This window comes from Vespa velutina, chromosome 5 (genome assembly GCF_912470025.1).
Source record: "Vespa velutina chromosome 5, iVesVel2.1, whole genome shotgun sequence".
NCBI classification, from domain to species: Eukaryota; Metazoa; Arthropoda; class Insecta; order Hymenoptera; family Vespidae; genus Vespa; species Vespa velutina.
The window spans coordinates 4,202,082-4,222,844 of record NC_062192.1 but is presented as its reverse complement, the minus strand read 5'-3'; the positions used below and the strand labels follow the sequence as shown (position 1 = coordinate 4,222,844).

Here is a 20,763-nt window from a genome sequence, read left to right as displayed (position 1 = left end):
TCGTGGCTGGGATGTTCGGTCTTGCCATCCAATCGAAATCTTTATTGGCAGTCGACGAGCATCCCGGCAACTTCTACGATCATTTTTCTCGAAAATGGAGTCTCTCTTTTTCTTTTTTCTCCTACAAATTTTACTCCGTACATTCGATTTATTTTTTCATAGGGAATCGCTCCCTCGTCGGTTGTACCGCGAGTTCTATAACGAAACTCTGCTCCCTTTTATCTCTGAACACGAAATTGTAGAACAAAAGCTTTTTCTGTGTTAGAGTATACGAAAGTTTGCGGGTACACGTGTACTCAGGATATATAGATATCTACCATGGCAAGAATTTTCTCAAAATTAATTTACGATCGAAGGATACTTGAAAAATAAAGATCTAAATGGGATTTTCAGCATGAGGATTGAGACATCCTGTTGAACCCTTTTAAATGTTTCGTGATATCAGATACATTTAGAAATATTACAAATTACATTTCTATTAAAAACATTACATTTATATAAACGTATTTATATAAATACACGCGTGTATGAGTAATTATGTGAAAATATATAATATCCATGGGGTACGTATAATATATATATATATATCCCTTATATAGATACATGTTACGTATAATACATGTGGTATCTATACAATCGGTGTTTCCTATTTCGATGGAGATCATCTCTTTCGAAAATCATTCTCATCTTATTTTTCTTCAGCACGCTCCATAACGTTTCATATTTCGTCGTCTTCGAAGGCGAGGCTCCGCATTATTGACGTATTGCGGTAGCAAAACCGGTTCCCTGCTGCTCGGTCGCGGCCGGGTCACAAGTAAAATTATTCCAGTCATTAAACTGACGTCCCGGCGCCTTCGAGATGAGGGCAAGCCGTTTACCGCTTTTATGGGTACTTGCAGTTTACTGGTTTAATCTCTACACTGTGGCATTCGGTTACGTTAAAATCCATTTTTCTATAATGTATCCGATGTCTAATACTTTTTTTGATATTTTTTCGATCATTTCTTTTCTCGTTCGTATCAAAAGACAAGATAAACATATAAATTCTATTACGATAATGTATTTCTCTCGCGATAAGAATATTATCATATTCGTTTTATTTGGCTATATAAACATTTTTTTTTCTTTTTCTTCCTTTTTTTTTTTTTTTTTTTTTTTTTTTTTTTTTTTCGGTAAACTTTTCGTTCGTTTCAATAATTCCGTTCGTCTTGCCACAGATTTTCCATTAAAACGAGACTTCGTAATTTTTTGTCTCCTACAATGGAAAAAATTAGAAGAGGATAAAAGATGGATGGATGATTTCAAACGAAGTCACTTTTAGTGAAAAGTTTTTCGCCAAGTTTTTTCTTCCTTTTTTTTTTTCTTTTTTTTTTTTTTGCCATCGGCCGAGGTTACCTGTCGGCATTATTCTACTACCTCGACTTACTCTCGGAAATTGGCCGTATCTGGTATCGTGACTACGGACACTATAAAAGCGTCCGCGGTTAAGTTGAAGTTGTTAGAGGTACCTTTACGATGCACCTGCTTGTATAAGATAGGAAGGCGGTGGCAGATAGGACGATCTCGCGTAACGGGACATTGTTGAGCTTACTACTATACGACAAAAGGATCTTGTCGTTATGTTTTTTTCTTTTTTTTTTTTTTTTTTTTTTTTTTTTCCTTTTTTCTTATTCTTATTACAATACATTACACTCCGAAGATGCATTTTGTCTTCGGATGAATTACAAAAGACATTTATTCTACTGTAATAATTCAATTCTCATTTAATATTATTTTCATTTTACTTTATTGAAAATCATTAATTTTTTAATAATAAAATATATATATATATATGCGTATAAGAATTAAGATTTAAAATAAATTTTTACCATCAACTAAATATTCTTTTTGATCTCATGAAAAAATCAGCTGTCGAATGTAACAGTGCATCGCAACAAGAGCATACAACTAGTTCGTTTCGAAGGAGAGTCACGTATAGAAACGATCACGATCTTGAACGATAAACCTGAAACGTTCTCCCGTATCATTGACGATTTTCATCGAGTTTCGCGAACGATCGGAACACCCTCGTGATTTTACACGACGAAATTTCTATTTCGAGCTTCCGTGCAGCCTCTTAGACGTTCTCACGGCTTCTTCGACGCTTTTAAGATTTCGACACTTTTCTTGCCCTCTCTCTCTCTCTCTCTCTCTCTCTCTCTCTTTCTACTAAAGAGAGAAAAACATAGAGAGAGAGAGAGAGAGAGAGAGAGAGAGAGAGTTGCCCGCATTGCCGGGTCGTACTTTAAGAGGCGAGCTCGGCTTTTAGAACAATAGCACTTCGGGCCTCGAGTGCGTAGCCTATTCTTCTAACCAACAGGATATTATATGCCAAGAGAACGGGCCCTTCCGACCCACGCCGCCGGATGCCATAAAGTGCCAGGGGAAAAAAAGTTTCGTCCGACTTACACGCAGCGTGGAAAAGATTTTGCGCTTGCCTTGCCACGGTCGACAAATATCCTGTTTGCCAATAACAAGCACCTTTGTCCTTTGACGATCATGGTGGTTTCTATATCGTCGGGGTGGGGGTGGGGGAGGGGGAGGGGTTGTATCTTTAGAACAAATGCCTAACTTTCGAGAGACTCTAAGAATCCCTTTGGATCGTTCGAGATTCTTGGATCAAGATGTCTTCTCTCGGTTACATGGTGGCCCCGCCTAAATATGTCAGTGGAGATGCCGAAAAGAATGTGTTCGCGGAGGTACGAGCATGCTTTCGGTAGGAGACTATCCTTAATGCGTTTCTCAGCCCTGACTGCCCACGTCGAAACCGCAAATTGAGCTCGAATTGTTTCGTAAACCGCACTCGACTCCCTACGATCAAGTTGCTCGTTTTCGAAAACATTTTTCTTATACTCTCTTACATTTTCCTATTTAATAATTTATTCAAGCACGATCGTACGCGAGAAAGTAACGAACGATGAAATAATATGTAACGATTAATAATTAATTCCAATATAATAATGAACAACAAATTGAACGATTAAAAATTAATTATCTTAGAAACAATTTTCTAAGAATCATCTTATCTTCTCTATGGAGATATTCTTTCTTACGAAAAGATTCACGGTCTTGTCTTTCTTGTCCTTTCGTTCGAATTCGATCGTTAAAAGTTAGCGCCAGACGTTTAACACGAAGATCTACCAATGGCAGCTTTTAACGATCCGTTAAGCCCGACGACTAATTAGATCAGACACACTTTGAACGTAGCTAATTCGAGCTGAGGAAGGAATGCAAATGATACCTAACGAACAACCTCCGCCGCGCCACGAAAGACGGGTAAAAAGGGCTCGAAAGTTTTTTCGATTACCCATCCGATTCGTGCGATCGCGCTGGGTCCGCGCTCGAATGAACCTTGCATTTCGATTAGGTGCTTCTCGAAACCTTTTATGCATGCATTGTGGTCTCCACCTCTTTCTGCTTCCCCTCTCTCACTCTTCTCTTTCTCCTCCTACTCGAACAGTCGCGGATAAAAGTTCTCGACCCGCGCATAAATTCGATTTATCGATTCCCGTAAGTCGGCCGAACATCGGAATCGGGAAAATTCGCCTCCCACTAGTTGTTTTATTATCGTTCAACTACTTTACATTTTGACTACTTTCTTCCCCTGTTCTTTCGTGAGATTTTCTTTTTTCCTTTCGCACTTTTCAAGACTTCTTACGACCTTTATCTATCTCCCTTCTTCTATATCTCTATTCTCTTTATTTTCTCTTATGCCTTCTCGGTGATTTCCAAAGAATATTTTTAATTGAAATTTTAATGAACTTGTTTGAAGTTTTTTTCGGTGTAGTTAGAGATCGAAAGAAATTTTGAGATTAAAATGGAAAAGAAATTTCATTGAGGAGATATCGTCGAAACGATCTTCTAACTATAGTCATTCTTAATAAAAAAAAAAAAAAAAAAAAAAAAAAAAAAAAAAAAAAAAATTTGATTACACATGTATAAGGCAATATTGGTTGTAATTTCATAACTTATCATATAAGAGGGCTCTCCCTTCGCAACTAATACAATAAATATTTTTATGTATTCTCTTTATTTCTCTTTCTCGTGTTCGTTTAACGGTCAGAAATAAAGTAACGCGCGAGGAAGATCGTATTTTAGGTCGTGTACCATACGAAAAGTCATTATGTCCTACGAACTGACAGCTACATATGTATAAATGCTCAATTTGCGCGCTAGCGCGCGAAACATTAATCTTATTATTTTAATTACAAAGGATCGAGGGGGCTCAGTCGGGCGATGCCTTATAAATATAGATGTCGAGCGTAGGTTTTTGACCACGGTACAGTCCAAGAAAGTAATCGCGGCCAATCCCTTCTCTCTTTCTCTTTCGGAACTATCCCGTCGAACGAGCCTCCGCTTCTTCTCCTCCTTTGCCTCGGGAAGAAATCTCGTTCTCTTTTCCTCTCTCTTATACTTCTCTTCTACCTCCACCTTGAGAGAAGCTTTTACGAATGAAAAATCTCCGATCGTTCGAGCCGATAATAATGATCGAGGTTAAAGCGATATTACAGTGACTTATAAAATTCATTTCGTATGCATCGTGAAAGCGAGAAATTTTTTTTTCCTTTTCTTTCCCCCCTTTTTTTTTTTTTTTTTTTTTTTTTTTTTATGAAACGAATAAAATGTCACGGAAAATAATAGATACGGGAAGAGCGTGAAATCAATTTCGTTTGTAGTAACATAAGTGTATATATATTATATCTAATACAACAAAGTAGACGGGATTGATCTTAATGTAATCGAAAACGATCACAGTATCGAGTTCTTTAATTCTTAAACGTTGGGGTCGACCATTAGAATGAGAGCGTAACGACTTCTATCTGCAAAAAGAAATTTATTTATTAACGTCGGGCATCGATTAACGATTGGATTTGGCGTTTGAAGTGGCCGACGTTCTGGCCTTTATCTCTGTCCAGTTCTCGCCTACATATTTACTTTACGAACGACGTAATATCGACGACAACGACGACCTATTCCGCGCGTTAGATACTTACTTTCTAAATTCTTTTGGACGATGTGCGCACGATTGCGAGCACGCACACGTGTCGAATTAAAGCACGAGCCTGGCTATCGGTGTACACGTATGTAACTAACGTATGTACATACGTAAGATAAGCAAGCCGCGAACGATCGGTTCCAATAATATCTTGAACGTGCATTACCGAAGGACGTCCTTTTTTTTCCCCCCCTTTCTCTCTCTCTCTTTCTCTTTCTCTTTCTTTCTTTTTATTAAAACGGTACTATACGCGCGTTCGAGCTATCGCTAGCTATCCGAGGCTTTCCACCACAGCATTGTTCCCGTCGCTTAATTTATCTTACCGGCACGGAATATCGCTCGTTAACCCGCCACGTTTTTCTTCCGCCACCTTCTTTCTTCTTTCTCTTCTTCTTCTTCTTCTTCTTCTTTTTCTTCGTCCCCTCTTTTTCTTCCTTTTTTTTTTTCTTTTTTCTTTTTTTAAGCCACTCTGAAGATTTTTAATTACGTCCGCCTGCGAAAGTGAGAGAGAAAATCTGTCGGAGAGGAAGATAGAGGGAGAAAAAGATACCGGTGAATAATTGTTTAAGTTTTTAATTAAAGAGCGAAAGAGAGATAGAGAAAGGGAAGAGAGAGAAAAAGAAAGAGAGAGAGAGAGAGAGAGAGAGAGAGAGAGAGAGAGAGTGAAGGGGGGTGCCCGTTCAATGCTCTTTAACCAACTATTTCCCTTTCTCTCTTTAGTTAATGAAGATCGATGATGGATTCGAGTGCGTAATTGCGCGGGAGGCGATGCTCCTTCCTTCCTTTTTTTTTTTCTTTTTTTCTTATTTTTTTTCACTCTCTCGTCCTATCTTTCACGGCGTACTTCATCGATCAAACACTTTTTCGTATGCAAGAAAGGCGATGGCACGCATTCCGTGCGGGCTTTGCGCATCTGTCGACGCGCATTTTAGAAGCCAGATGTGACGTATCGTGAATACGCCAGAGCGTAATGATAAGAAATAGTATACGTGCATGTGTGAATAAAAAAGAAAACGAGAGAGAGAGAGAGAGAGAGAGAGAGAGAGAGAGAGAGAGGGAGAGGGAGTGAAAGTTCATTCGTACGAATTCGATGATTGTCAATCGATAAAAATGATACAACGTGAATGTACGATTAGAAAAGACGTTGAATTAAACGAATAGAGAAAGGATGCTTTTGGTTTTTGCTTTCGAGTATACCATCCTAATGGCGGTGCATCGAATTACACGCTCGTACGAACCTGATCTTCAAAATCGTTTTCTGTTAAGCGCGTTCTCTTCTCCAGACAAATGGCCTTTAATTTTATGGTAGACATCGCGATATAATGTGCCATAAACACGACGCGTATTCTATTTTACACCGAATTTCGCTGCGTAAGCGTGCTTCCTGCACAAAGTACCGGTCTCTTTTTCTTTCTTTCTTTCTTCCTTTTTCTTTTTCTTTCTTTCTCTTTCTCTCATGCTCCTCCGACACGACTCGGTCGTACATAAATTATTATAATTCACGACGGGAACCCTGGGGGGGCTTAGATTTTTATCGTTCGCGTTACTCGACGTACGCAACGCGTCCTCCTCCTCCCTCTCTCGACTGCCGCGAATCGGGTTTATTAGACGCCACTCGAAAGAAGTTACACAGTACAAGAGACCCGTACTGTGTTCGTTTTCTACCTATCTACAACCCTTTTTCTTCAAATTCAATTATTTTATTACTGGACGTTGCAATCGCGTAACTCCGTAAAACAGGTAACATGTAATTAAAATATAAAATTCAAGATAACGCAAGATCTACGCGAATTTCTAGAGACTTGTTAATAAAGACTTTAAACACGTTTAATATACTTAATGGAAAATTCCAAGTGTTATAAACTGATGTACACATTTTCTTGATTATTATTACATTGAAGTTAAATTTTTATTATACCGTAATCAAGATGGTTGTCATTCCAATTGCAATTGGTATTAACTTTTAATGATAAGGGAGAAAAGAGAGAGAGAGAGAGAGAGAGAGAGAAAGAAGAAGGTAATGATATCTACTAAAAATCGAGGAATTCAAGTTACTCTTAAAGATAGGATCATTATGAATCCAAAGTTGTGATACGTAGGAGTTTGACGATAACATACCACGAAGAAGATAAAATCTCGAGTGTGCAAGGAAGGAAGAAATTGTATGAGATTCTTGAATGTCTTATGCCAAGGAGCCACTTGTCAACGATATAGAAGGAGTCAATGGCGTTGTGCCGCACCATTGTTCGGACTATCTATGATAGAGTAGGATAGAATACTTCGGTGGTTCAACTTACGAGTGCATCGCGCGTACTTGCAATAAATTAGCATTGTCCGAGAATGTGCACGAGAAGGAGTTTAAAAAGAATAAAAGAAGAGAGAAGATTGAAGAAGAAGAAAAAGATGGTATATGTAGCCACCGTTCAGCACCTGTTATCTTTTTTAGGTAAGATGAGAATCGAAGAAAAAAAAAAAAGAAAATGAAGAATAAAAGGAAGAAAAAGAAGAAGAAGAAGAAGAAGAAGAAGAAGTAGAAGAAAAAGAAAAAGAAGAAGAAAAGGACGAGAAGTCTAGGCCAACAAGATAAACGTATACGAGTGAGAGTGACGAGTAAACGAGAAGGAATAAATAAGTATAAGAAGAGAAAAGAGAATTGCAAAGGTACAACGACTGGAAAGAAAACTAAGGCGCGTGGACAAGGAGAACATGCAATGAACGGTGTCTTAATCCGGAGGACCACGGGGTAAGGTAGTCTCAGCTACACAATGGCGGCCACCCGGCTTCCGCTCTAGTTAGTAAGCGTAGAGTCCGTAAACAGAATGACAGCCACCACTGCAAACTTTTCTCTCTTTCTTTCTCTCTCTCTCTCTCTCTCTCTCTCTTTTTCTTTTTCCCTCTTTCTTTCTTCCTTTCTCGCGTCTTCTCTTTTCTCATTCCGTTTGTACTTGTTAGTCGCCTTTACTGTGCGAAAAAGGCTACGCGATCTCGCCATGGCGTGCCGACAAAAAGTCGTGCAAAGGATGAGAAAGAAGGGACCGAATGGCGTTAACATTGACTTCTCGCCTTTTATTCTGAAAAAATTCGCGCGAGCGTGATAAAAGGGACAATGAAAATGAACAAACATTTCCGTCGTTTCCTTCCTGATTATTATATTCGATACGGGAAACAAGACAAAGTCGTGTCGAATATTTCATGAAATAATTTTCGAAATATCATTGGTTTTAATGTTTTATATACGATTTTATATACGTTTTTATTTCTTAAAGCTTTGATAATTTTGACGCACGATTAAACATTCTTCATTTTAATAATGATGAATAAATAAAGAATAAGATGAATAAGATCAATTCATGAAATATTTCGTAGAAAACAATAAGGAATATATATATATATATATATATATATATATATATTAGATAGTGATTTATCTTTGGCAATAAGAATTTCAAATAGTTTAGTTATTTCAACAATATTTTAATTAACAAAATCAACTAATACGCTTTTAATTATACAAAACATTTCAGAATTTTATGTTTTCATAACAAATTCAATTTGAACGAATAATCGATTCGTTACGATCGTTACGATACGCACAAAACGACGAAACGAAACATATAACGAATAACGAATAACGAATAACGAATAACGAAAACGAAAACGTATAACAAATAACGAATAACAAATAACAAATAAAAACGATATCAGTGAAAATACGAAGATACATAGCCAATTCAAGCCAGCTATTTGAAATTGTTATAAAATAAAATATTATATTTGAAGTTTGGATTTTGATATAAAATCATAATAGTTAATTTAAATTTAGTTCAATAATATTTTATTCAATAGCACCTAAGTCTGAATTAATATCTAACGAGACAGTGATCAATTTTTGAAAAATCTTCTCGTATAGCGTTCTCATTTTTCCTTTTGATCAAACTCGGATATATTCATGGCAATTGACGTTGGTACAATAGCAACGTAGTTTCGTGGAAAAACTACGTAAATGGAAAAGCGTGCACAAGGCAAAGATAAATATTATACAGGTTTATAACGTGTCGCAACGAGATGGATTGGTGGATGGGAAGAGAAAAGAGGGGAGAGGGGTATGGGTCAATCGCGTATATGGCAAAAAATTTGAAATAAATATGTCTCGTTTTTATGTTTTTTTTTTTTTTTTTTTTTATTTTTTTCTTTTTCTTTTTTTTTTGTCCTTTCTCATGCTTTCAATGGCACTCTTTTCGTAATCGTTGTTTTCTTTTTTTGCATTGGTACCTATCGTAGGAAATTACACTGCACGGTAGCCGATCGTGATTGGTTAAGCGTGGCTCACGTCCCGTTAGTACCGACGTACGAACGAGGAAAATAAATCGTTCGGGTTTTACACGGTAGTTTATTGGCGTCATAGTGTCCTGATGGTCGCTGAATATTACATCGTCCTATCTATGATTACGTGCTTCTTTACAGGAGGATTTTCTATGTGGGAAGTTTATATATAATATCATTGATAGGGAAAATGCCAATTATTAATTATTAATCATAGTTACGGCATATAATCGAATAATAAAATTTAATGGGTGATAAGATACGTAATAGGATAGAAATGATCTTTATTATCAAATCATTATCAAATCATTGTCAATAAATAATTTTCTTTTAAATTTATTTCCTTAAATAATTAGATACACGAGAATCGTGAAATAAGATTTTTGTCAAATTCAAAGTGGAAAAACTTAAATAAATAATTTGTGTAAAATTGTGAATGTGTTGGCATCCTCTGTTGATCTTTCACGATATACAACTTGTTAATGTTTATTGATCACAAAGAGAATAAATTTATGCTATGCCTATAGGAATAGTAGTTTCGTCTATTTTGTATTTTGCTGACAAAATAAATTATCATCCATCCCCGATTCAATTTTAGTACCAATAAGCGTATTACATCGTTGGTAGGGAAATCAGTTTCGCTCGAAATTAGGTGTAATCCGGGAAGCTTACGATCTAATATGCAAATCCCTCGGCATAACTGCCTGTTTGTTTTGATAATCACGAGCTGCCTGGGTTTTCGTTGCTCCATTTCACTCACGGATTTCTATATCCATCGGATAAACTGTTTCGTCTTCCTTGTGGACCGATCGATCGTAGATAACGTTATACGTGTTTCCAAGAAACGAACTGGAAGGAAACTTTAAAGATTTTCGTATCGCGATGAGAAAAGAAGAAAGCAGAATCTTTTAGCTTAAACAATTTCCGAGATCTTTTACCGAGTTGAACGAGAAAGGCTTGCTACCGTGTTACTTTCAAAGGAACGAGATCGAGAAAAAAGATCTATCGGTATTCTCTATTGTGCGAAAGAAAATTTAACGTGTCATGAGCATCGATACGTATATAAGATTCTAACATTCTAACATTCCAGATTTTCCTTCGACGGCATCTTAGATGACTATTCAACCATGCGCTTTTTCCTTTTTTCTCTCTTGCTTCGTATCTAGCTCGCGGCATGTAAGTTCGGTGAGCAAAGTAGACGAAGGAAAATGCGTTTTTCTTTCGAGCTTGTTACATTTGAATGAAGCAAGAAAAAGGGATAAGAAGAAAGAGGCGAGGTTAGAAATAGAAGCGGAAGAGAGAAAGAAGGAAAAGAAGTCATACTAGTGTAGACTTCTTTCAGTCCTCTCTCTCTCTCTCTCTCTCTCTCTCTCTCTCTCTCTCTCTCTCTCTCTCTCTCTCTCTCTCTCTCTCTCTCTTTCTTTTCTATCGTCCCCCAAGGCGACAGCCCGTCCTTCGAGTTGTTTATTTTTTCCTGTTTCGCTGTGTCGCTTCGTCTCTTTTTCTTTTCCTTTTCTTTTTCTCGCATCCCTGCTTGTGATTTCGAGAGTCGACTTTGACGTCGCTCGGCAGCCGCCGATTTCTGGCAATTGGCCCTGACGCAAAACCTTGCCAAGGTGCAGTCTCCAAGGATTTTCCTCTTTCTCATTCTCTCTCTCTCTCTCTCTCTCTCTCTCTCTCTCTCTCTCTCTCTCTCTCTCTCTCTCTCTCTCTCTCTCTCTGTCTCTCTCTCGTCTCTTTCTTTTCTCCCACGTTGCACTTGTCATCGGACGCATCGTTGTTTTCGTATTCTTATCTTCTTTCCTTCTTATATACATATATGTATATATATATATGTATATGTATATGTATATGTATACGTATATGTATATGTATATGTATATATATATGTATATACGATATATATAACATATATCTCTATTCACGAGCATACATACATATTCGAAACTAAATAGATACACTTGTCGATTCTGCGTATCGATATACCTAGACACTGAACATTAACTTCGATAAAATAATGTTGAATAATGGCATAAATCTAACCAGACTGAATCACCCTTCACACAAACATTATTTCTCGTTGGTTCTTATGATAAAGTGGCATGATCAGGCACGCGCGTTAGCTATTCCATCGAAGTTATTACGAGGATAGAACGGGTTTCTAAAATGATTTTGCTTCTATCTCAAGGCTCGTTCCGGATCGATTCCTTCGCTTCGTCGCATTGATTAATTTATCTATCTCGTAAGTGCATTACGTAGAAATCGTTACGGGACTGTCATCATGTCTTATTATATCTGTACGATGTTTGCCTTTTGATTCATTGACATGGATGAATATAGAAATCTTCGATTTCTATCACGAAAGCTCTCATGACACGCTTGCTCGATAACATTTTCATTTCTGATGTAATTATCGATGACAACGAAAATACATTGGCACTACGACTAGATCCGCATCGTACGGTGTCAATAGAACTGGTTTCGATAGGTCATACTATGGTTTGGCATACGAATATTCTCATTATCGTATAGACGTGACGACGTATAATTCGGGACGAATATATTCCTATTGTTTCGAGATTTGCATTGAGCTTGTTGTAATACATATAGGTAGATGCATCTATATACGAACTATGCATCTTTGTATCGACAGGATATTCGCAGATTCGAATATCCAATGGGAATCGAACTGTACAATCCCAATACTTGCATCTTCCTCGTTATTAACGTACCGTGGACCAATTAAATTTTAGAAATATCATATAAAGAGAAATATAATATATTCGCTAATTGTACCTTTTCAAGACAAATTTATTAATAAAAATGGAATATAAAATCTTTTTAATGAATATTCTACCGTTAAAAATAAATCGTGTAATAGATGTAATCGAAATAATGCGTGCGAGAAAAGTATCGAAGATTTCAATTTTTAACATATTAGTTACGTGCAATATAGTATTATTGTAACGTACGAATTTACAATGAAATATTCGTAATGAACGCGAGCAGGCCTCCTTTTGCGTATCAAAATATTCGATCTGTTCGTTCGGTTGTGGTTAGGTATTAATTAACCGCTACTCGGAAAATATACGATAGGTATCGTGTACGATGTACCTATCCGATCGATACGCATACTGAATGATGGATTTTGTTACGAAAATACTCGCTAATATTTATAACGTTATTGTAAATATTTTTAAACTGGGTCCTTATCGAACAAGTTTACTTCTACTCCTACTCCTGATATTACTCCGTTTTCAATTTTCTGCATGAATCGATGTTTAAACATATTCAAACTACAAAAAAAAAAAAAAAAAACAAGAAGAAAAAAAAACAATAGAAAAGGAAATATAATAAAATAAGAATCTGCGTGAACGGTTTCGTAACGCGTTCTCTTTCTCTCTCCCTCCCCTCCCCCCTCTCTCTTTCTCTCTTTTTTGCATTCGTTCGTGGGAAAATATACAGGGATCGATGTACACCAAGTGAACGAACGAATGAACGAACGAACGAACGAACGAACGAACGAACGAACGAACGAACGAACGAACGAACGAACGAACGAACAAACGAACGAACGAACGAACGAACAAACGAACGAACGATCGATCGATCGATCGATCGATCGATCGTATCGAACGTTACGCGTAAAGGACGACGATACGCCGACTTTGTAGGAGGACGCATTAATCGCAACTCTCTAAACGCACCATGAGTCGAGTTTACGTAGTTAAAGCCTCGATGGGAGCGGCAGAGGTGATTTAATAAGGCTATATTTTGTATTGATTCATAAATACATCTCGAGAGAGGACGAACGGACGCACGCGGGTACCATTAAAGGATCGATCGCCGTGCAATTTGTAATCGATAAATCTGGGAGGAACCGGATGTGTATGAACCTTTTGTATCCTTCTACCACGGGGATGATATCGAATTAGAAACGTTGCGAAAATTACACTGATAGATATTTTTTTTTCTTTCTTCTTTCTTTCTTTTCTTTTTTTTTTTTTTTTTTTTTTTTTTTTTTTATATAATCAAGAACACTTGCGCGAATGATTTTCGAATCAATTGTTGTTTTGTACAATTGCATATAACAATTCGTTTATATAATTATATAATTATTTGAGCCAGTTAATCGCTTAAATTTTTCTAAATTTTTAAAACATCATCAGGCTTTCTTTTTAAGATCTCCCAAGCAAATTATTGAAACTCGATTACCGAATTGGATATGAGCAGTAGATTGACGCGAGTCGATATTATCAAATGACGTTTTGATTGATGGCATCGAGCTCGAACGCCGACTGATACGGATATTCTGATCGTCGATTGTAAAATTTAATTTGCAGTAGCCTTTGAAAGGCTGGGTGAGCGATTATATCGAAATTGTATGAGTTCGTAGGTAGAGGTACATGCATCCTTGTGGTAATACACGTTCGTCGTCGTTGATCATATAACATTGCTGTATGTTGGATACATATGTGTATTCATCGCTCATTCATAGCTTGTCGTTTTGAAAAAAAGACAATTTTTCTTTTCGAGTATTATCATCAACGTCATATAGACTATTTTTGAGGAGACTGTACTTTTCTCACGGCACGCATACGAATGCACGCACACGCGTCCGGCAAACTTGATTTTGTGATGAATACTTTATCAGCACGAGGTTACGTATACAGGATGACTCATGTTAAACTTTACATATTATCATCCATGAAAATTTTAGAAGATATCAATAAACAGATATAATTTTTTTTATTATATTAAAGATTAACAATCTAATGAAAATATATTGAATTTTTATAATAATTAACGACGATCATATCTATCTATTTATTTTATTTTTTTTTCTCTCTCTTTCTCTCTCTCTCTCTAGAATAATCTCTAAAGTATTAGATAGACCACCCTGTATATGAGATAGGAGGAAATTTATCGACGATGAAGAATGCAGATGGAAAACACATACAAGGTAGATGAGGAAAAGGATGATGATGACGACGATGGTAGTGGTTATGGTGATGGTGATGGTGATGGTGATGGTGGTGGTAGTGTTAGTGGTAGTAGTAGTAGTAGTAGTAGTAGTAGTAGTAGTAGTAGTAGTAGTAGTAGTAGTAGTAGTAGTAGTAGTAGTAGTAGTAGTGGTAGTAGTAGTAGTAAGTAGTAGTAGTAGTAGTAGTAGTAGTAGTAGTAGTAAGTAGTAGTAGTAGTAGTAGTAGTAGTAGTAGTAGTAGTAGTAGTACATTGTTCCCCTTGCCCCTTGAAGTTACTTTCGAAGCTTTCCCTTTGGCAAGGGCAAAAGTTAAGCCATCTACGCGCTTATTTCGCGTTATGCATACAATTCAGGACGCGCGGCTACGTATATATTCTAGACTGAAGCGCGTACCACCGCGTTAGCTTTGTTTGCCAGGATGAGATTGCGCGAGTCCTTCTCGAGTCTTCTTTCAGGGAACGTTGTTAACGTTGTCTCCCCACGTATACTATCGTGACTCCTTCAGGGTGGAAAGACGAAAAAAGACAAGGAAAGACGATAGAAAGGATGAGCTTGAAAATTTATGACGTGAATATATATAGGTGTATATATATATATACACCTTTGTGCGTGTATATTTAAAGAGAAAATAAAATCATGCGGGGTAATAAGTGATAAGAAAATTCATGTTAAATACGTGAATTTTACACTTCAATTTTGACACGATATATCTATAAGATAATTTTAACATTCGTATCGATTGAAATAAATTTACGGATTTTAATACAAATTAGATACGTATTTGGATTTTTTTTTTTTTTTTTTGATAAATAAACATAAATATTTTTAATTTTTAACATTTGTCATAATAATAATAATAATAATGTTTTATTTATATCTTTAGTAATGTAGTTGTTATAAATTGGTCAAATTTTTTTCACGTATTAATAGAAGTATTATATAGAACAGAGAGAGGAAGAGAGAGAGGAAGAGAGAGAGAGAGAGAGAGAGCGAGAGAGAGAGAAATGTTGAAAAAATATATATATGTACGTAAAAATATATAACAAGATTATATACAAAGATAAAGTATATTTAGATACAAACAAGCATACGTAAAAAAGGGATTATTTATAAATTGGACTTCACTTGATATCACGATAATTACGTCAAAGATATAATTCCATCATCCGTATGATATATTTACGTGATAATATAAAAGAAAACATCTCCTTGATAAAATTAAATTCAAAGGTGAAAATTGTTGTCTCCATTGGCTTCTTTCCTTTCTTATTTCTATATTTTTAAAAGCGAATATCAGAAATTTAATTAAATGCCTGAGAAACACGTTTAACTTGATTTTTTGTGCTCTGCCACATTAAAACATCTATAATGTTTATAACATACGATTCAATATTAATAGTAATATATTAACGATGTATTTCAGATTAGTTTCCAAAGTTCCAAATTAATTGAAAATATTCTCTTTAATGACTATCTTGGAGCAATTTATTTCTAATTTTTCGAATCCTCAAATATAAGCAAGACTTATGTTTCAGGATTTGTTGAATTATTTTGCAAATATTCAATGAATTTGTTTTAAAATTTGTTACAATTAAATGATAATCATTTATTATTGTAATCTGTTATTTTGCAAAAATAAAAGATTTTAATGGGAATAGCAAGCAGCATAGCAATATATATGTATATATCGTGAGAGAGGAATTTGATTATTCAAAAATATTTAGCATAAAATTATTATTCCTCTGTGTAATGAGCAGAGGAATACAATAAATCGAATGAATGTATGAAGCTATTATAATTTCTGCGAATACACACGTACGTACGTACATACGTATATTCGAATTCATTTTCAGTTCATTCAATGGTTATCGCAAAATACATAATCCGACCGCAATGAACTTTCGTGAATCGCGAATAGCAATTAATCTAAATCTATATGGCCAGTCGTGATAGTAGTAGAGAAAAATACTTGCCCAATTAGTATATTCCGAGTCGAGACGTTTTTGTTGTTAATTAAAAAATTTTAGAACGATTCAAATGTTGTATTGGAGCAGGTAGATTAAACAATTTTTATGTTAAGTAATATTCTACCATGACGACAATCCATGTAGTTTTACGACGTCAACAAATTTATTAGATTCGTACGTGCATATAGTACCTACGTACATAAAGGTCGATAAACATAAACCTAAATAATGAAAACGTCAACTCTGAAGAAGCACTCTCGTTCTCGCTGACACGATAAAATTACAACTCGACCAATTGGAATCACGGAATTCGTTACGGTTAATTAACATCGCATACCGTTTAATTACAGCGACAGAAACGTTGTATTGTTTGATTATCCGGAAACTCTACGAACCGCGGAACGAAAAGCATTTTGTTGCTTTACGAGTAGCACGCGGAACGGCTCTAAATAATTTATCATGCGTTCTCTCTCGAGTCGTGCGATAAACCTCTTAACCGTGCTAAATACTAAACGTTCTGTAAGGTGAAAGGAGAAACAAGGATTGTTGTTAGATAAAATCCATTCAATGGAATTTGACACGTTATCATAATTGATTACATTCATTAAGGAGATTACGCGGATCTAAGGTAGTCAAGGTAAAAGCTTTTTCTTCTTATCCATACATTTATTTTCTTCGTTCTATCGTCCCATAAAATATTCTTCGGCATAACGTTTGTTATTAGAATTCTCTTATACGATAGTCACGAATGGTGAGTCACAGAAAGTTCAGAGTATCCTCGTATATGCGAAGGAACGGTTAGGAGCGTTCATCTTGACTCTGCAGTTATATCGAACTGCATTGACGGAGATTAGTCCGAGTAAATATGGATGGTCCGGTAGATCGGGTATGAGTTTACGGATAGAAATCGCGTATGTTCTTTGGTGGAAAAGGAGAAAGAGGAGAGAAGGAAGGAAGATTTCAAAGTAAAAATCGCGATCACACCGGTTATGTATCCGAAGCTTCGTACGTGAGTCACGTGAGGTAAACTCGAATACATAGGAAGGATAAGTTCCGTTCGTCCGTGTGTGTTTGTGTATGCGTGTATATGTATTTTCAAAGAGTGTAGGTGTGGGCCGAACGTTCCTCTTCGGGGTCGATGCTCAAGGATTGTACATGTAACGGGGATCGGAGCGAGTCGTGGAACAGCCTAGAGCCGACACGGCGTTGGAATTTCTCGACAAATAGGTGAATATGCACATAAATACATAACAAAGGCCCCTGATGTGTAGCTCGAATCGTAAAAGGATGCCGATATAAAAGGGAGAGGGTGGGTGAAAGTAAGTGGGAAGGGGAGGAGGAGGAGGAGGAGGAGGATAAAGAGGACGACACGAAGAAGTCAGCGTAATTCCACGAGAGAACGAACGTCACGCGTGCTGTCCGACTTGCACCCGCTCGAAATAACTCACTTTATTACCAGTACGTCTTCCGGAAAATGAATTATTGAAAACGTGCGCGCATTCTGATGGGAGAGGAAAGGAAGGAAGGAAGGAAGGAAGCAAGCAAGCAAGCAAGCAAGCAAGCAAGCAAGCAAGCAAGCAAGCAAGCAAGCAAGCCTCTTACGTTATCTACTTGCGAAGCCATTACTCGCGCGTAAGCGTTCTATAAGATCTCCGCACGTATGAGAGACGAGGTGGGAGGGTGAGACGCGTAAAGATAGGATCGATATTATTGGATACCGATCCCTTCGTAGATTTCCAACGTGCACGTTCGACGCCTTACCAAGAGGCACCGCGAAACGTGTTTCTTATTATCGACTCCTATATCACTATATACTATGTCTGAGCACTTCGAAATTAATTTCAATTTATTATTCGTCGATGTTAATGATGAATCTATTGGTAATTCCGTGACACTTTATTTATGTTATTCAATCACAAAAAAAGAACATGCGATCGTTATTATAATTCGCTAACCATGTTAAAAAGAATCAATATCACATTGTGAAGCCAATCATGGTGATATTAATTTTTTAAGACAACAGATGTCAATTTAATTAGTGTGCTCGCATGATTTGCCTTGCGGATATGAAGCAATCTAGGGGATCGGAGATAGTGAAGGAGGAGAGAGAGATAGAGAGGAGAGAGACAGAGAGAGAGAGAGAGAGAGAGAGCCGCAGGGCGATCCAAGCTCGCGGAATCCCGGAGATTAGTCGACGCGGTCGGAGGATGGCTCTCGAGCACGCGACTCGAGCCTTGACCAAGGTCGGCGAGAATGTCGCGGATTCAGTACGGTATGACGATCACGTCGGTAATCAATCGTGCGCATAGTCGTGGTCGTTGGTTTGCCCGGGCATTTCGCAGTGTGCGCGTTTCCGCGTGTGCGCGCGTGAACGTCTCCCCATCTCGTGCCGAAGACATCTCCACCCCCTTCTTCCTCCATCCCTTCTTCCGTTCCCCAGGAGTAAGAACTCCTCTTCTTCCTCCTCCTTTTCCCCTTCATCTCCTGATCCTCGTTCTTCTATTTTTCTGCCTCTTCCTCTTACTCCTTCTTCTTCTTCTTCTTCTTCTTCTTCTTCTTCGTCTTCTTCTTCGTGGAGCGCAGCATGCGAAAAATTAATTCCGCACATGATTTGCATGTACGCGTCCTGTTAGCGATATTCAGGTATACTGGCTTCTGTGCTTTTAACATACTACGTGTCTGAACTTATCCTGTATAAAACGTGTTCTATTGAAAGCGAAGAGATATTAAAAGACAGAGGCAGATAGATATTCACTTATATCTATATCTGAAAAAAAAAATATATATGTATATATATATATATATATATATATATATACATAATGTGATCTTAAAATATAGATGGATATTATAATCGCGTAATTTTGTCTCTTTTGAAGATCAATTTAATGATCAAATTTGAATATAAACTTTAATAATATTCTCATACTTGTGAAATTGTTTGTTATTTATCGTTGATTTTTTTGAATAATTAATTTATAAATAATAATAATGGAAATAGATTATATGCCACTTTTATTATACACAAATATAGATTGTATTAGGACTTTTATTAAAAACGTATGGTTATTTCAATTCTTGTTCGTTAAATTTTAGCTACACCGTGCTCGTGAGTATCCATGTTCGATGGGATAATCATGTTACAGCGATTTCCGAGCGGCAGCCAAATTACTTGTTACATTCATCCATCGTAATGGTAAAATTACCCCAGAGAATCCAGACAAATCCTGCCAGCGGTGTTCGCGATTTCTGCGGTTATTCGATAGTCCGTGATTCGCGGCCTCTACCGACTTGTCTCGAATTTCACGAGAGAAAAAAAAAATAATTTACGTTCACGAGATTCAAATTTCGGCGGAAGAATAAAGGACGATAAATTGGATATTTCGCGTTTGCAATCGATCATTTTTGAAAATTCCATGACTTTGATTATTCCCACGATCGGCACGTTTAATTAATAGAACGAAGTATTACAAAAAAGTCTATAAAAGAAATACATTTCTTAGAAGATAATATATTTCTTATAATATTATTCAATTAATTAATTTATGAAAATTAATACACATTTGCGAAGGAACATGCAAAAAAAACATTGCAAAAAAGTTTCAAGACAGTTTTCATTTTCGTAAAATATAAAATTATATTTTTCAACTTATGCGTATTATTTTAGAATTAGAACATATTTTATAATATTTTTAATATGCAATGGAACATATATACAACAATTTAATTTTTCTATTAAATTTCTTTAACATTAATTAATGCCTTTTAATTATTTAATAATATTAAGTAATAAATTAGTTTAGTTAATTTGATTAATAATATTACTCGTATAATATATATGTATATATATATATATATATATATATATATATATTAATTAATAAATTAAAATAGAATTATGCATTTAAAGAGTCAGGATATAAATATCGTAAATGGTTTTATCGATTATCAGAAGAATTTTTTCTTTCTCTAGCCGCACGGCTATTTGCTATTACGATGTTTCAATAATGCTTTCTCAGCTTGCTTCTCTTCTTCGTGGATCGTTTGTTTCCTCTCTTGGGGCGAGACGAATGTAGTACGTGAAATCGCGAACGTATTACGCACGATTATGATGATTATTTTCTTTAATCTATAGCTGGCGGTGGCTGGGCCATGTTATTAATACAGAGAAAAGCATCGGGACACCCTGCTGAGGTCCTCACGATACACCACGAGCGAGGCCCTGACCTCGGACCGCTTGCCAAGCCCCAAGATTCCGCTCGGCGAATGCTTTCTTCTTACGTGTACCCTTGCGCACGATGAAGGCCACTCGAATGATTTTCATTATTCCTTATCCTCCACCTTCTCTTCTTTCTTCACCATCGCCAACGTCTTCTCTTCTCGAGTCCTTTTTCCTTGACGTAAAGATATACATTCACACATAACACGTACACTAATACATAAATGTTATACGA

General features: G+C 36.5%; 1 protein-coding gene across 8 annotated transcripts in view; it reads left to right on the top strand.

Moving 5' to 3' along the window:
- The window catches only part of LOC124949209 (latrophilin Cirl-like), a 663,827-nt gene that overhangs the window by 69,332 nt on the left and 573,732 nt on the right, over positions 1-20,763 (top strand). For 4 of the 8 annotated variants that reach the window (XM_047493926.1, XM_047493919.1, XM_047493927.1 and 1 more), the window contains exon 4: positions 17,418-17,536. The exons of the other annotated variants lie outside the window; for them this stretch is intronic. The gene's annotated coding sequence lies outside the window, so the exon portion shown is untranslated. The remainder of the gene's footprint in view (positions 1-17,417; positions 17,537-20,763) is intronic. 8 annotated transcript variants of the gene reach the window in all.